At 37.1% G+C, this 1,856-nt stretch overlaps 1 non-coding gene across 1 annotated transcript; it reads right to left on the reverse strand.

Annotated features, from left to right (window-relative positions):
• Positions 1-866: 866 nt before the first annotated feature.
• trnaf-gaa (transfer RNA phenylalanine (anticodon GAA)) lies at positions 867-939 on the reverse strand. The gene has a single exon. It is a non-coding gene; the product is annotated as a tRNA-Phe (tRNA).
• Between the last annotated feature and the right edge of the window lie 917 nt (positions 940-1,856).

Below are 1,856 nucleotides of genomic sequence, written 5' to 3' on the forward strand. Positions count from 1 at the left end.
CCTGATCTCAACCCCAATGAGCATGCATTTAATTTGCTAAAGACTAAACTACAATCAGAAAGACCCTGAAACAGCAACTGAAAGCTGCTGCAGTAAAGGCCTGGCAGAGCAGTAAAAAGGAGGAAACCCAGCGTCTGCTCATGTCCAACAGTTAAAGACTTCAGACAGTCATTGCCTGCAAAGGGTTTTCAACTAAGTATTAGAATTGAACGTTTTATTTGCAGTTATATTTATTTGTCCAATTACTTATGAACCCCTGAAAGGAGGGGATTGTGTAGAGAAATTTACTTTAGTTCCCCACGTTTTCATGCAATGTTTTTGTTCTACCCACTGGGTTAAAGCTGAAAGTCTGCACTTCAACTGCATCTGACTTGTTTCTTTTAAAATGTATTGTGGTGATGTACAGAACTTAACTGAAACTTTGTCTCTGTCCAAATATTTATGGCTCTGACTGGAAATTCAGTTTTCCTGGACACAAAGGTGAAATCACCAGTCACCATCTAAACATTATTGAACCTTAATGAGAAGTCCTGCAATACTGAATGTGAAGTATATTTCCCCTTTCTTCATCCCTAAATGCAGTATATTGAAGAATGATCTGCTATCCTGCGACACGCATTTCAGGGCTTGTATGACATCAGATGAAGAACTGAAGCAGTTTTAAAGGTAAAAGGCCTCCCTACTCCATATACATAACAGAAAGCGTTATATAACAACTGTTAGGTACCCTTTTGGCTGTTTACGGGGTTTGTGAAAAGAACTACGGTACCAAACAGTTCGTGGGTCAATGCTATTAATAATCACTATTATTAGCTATTACTATTAGTAATAATTCTATTTGGGAAAACTTATATGCAGCCGCAACCTGCCGAAACCCGGGATCGAACCAGGGACCTTTAGATCTTCAGTCTAACGCTCTCCCAACTGAGCTATTTCGGCGCGGTGAAAAACGCCTTCAAACCTCCCTCCAAATTAAAGACTTTGGCATTAGTTAAGTAAGTTAGTGCCTTATAATCTGCGAACGTGAAACATGCAATAAATCAATTGCACAAGGTCTGTTTTATATCCCGGGTAAATTATGTCGTACTCACGAAGCCCAATAATTAAAAAATACAGGGCTACGTAACTCTAAGGACGAAAGCATTTCAATTGCGTAATGACAAACGACTACGTAATATGCAATTTTATTATTATATTTTTATAATACAAATTTTCATTGATAACATTTTGCTATTTATTTCTAGCTTATTGGAGTACAGTGGTACCTCGATCGGCTCACGAACTTAATTCGTTCAAGGACGAAAAGTTCGATCGCGACCTGAATCAATTTTTCCCATTTAAAATAATGTAAATACAAATAATTCCTTCAAACCTCAGAAACACATTTTTTTTTAATCAGTTTTATGTTTTTCCGTGACCAACAATACACACTTAAATTAAAGTAACCTTAATTATACACAGATAATGCTAAATAAAACAGTACAACTGAGCATTCTTGTTGGCTGGCTGGTCGCTCGAAAGACGCCAAAACACGGAAAAGAACCACAAAACATCCCCTCAGAAAAACTAAACAATTCATATTAAAGGAGTAACAGTCAAAAACAATACAGTAATTTCAAAAATGTTTTTTTTTATTATACTGTACATTATTTTCATATGTCTAAAAACTTTTATGTACATTTCGTGATGTGACGCGTTGTATGGCGATGATTTTTTTTTGTTTGTACTGTACAAATAATACGCAGTTGCCACTATGTGCGAATTGAGATGTCACACGGGGCTGTAAGCACGACCAGAAGAGAGGCACGGGAGTCCAGGGATACTGGTAAAACTCGGGATTTATTGGAGGGATGAAA

The sequence above is a fragment of the Brienomyrus brachyistius genome, chromosome 8 (genome assembly GCF_023856365.1).
Source record: "Brienomyrus brachyistius isolate T26 chromosome 8, BBRACH_0.4, whole genome shotgun sequence".
Taxonomy (NCBI): domain Eukaryota; kingdom Metazoa; phylum Chordata; class Actinopteri; order Osteoglossiformes; family Mormyridae; genus Brienomyrus; species Brienomyrus brachyistius.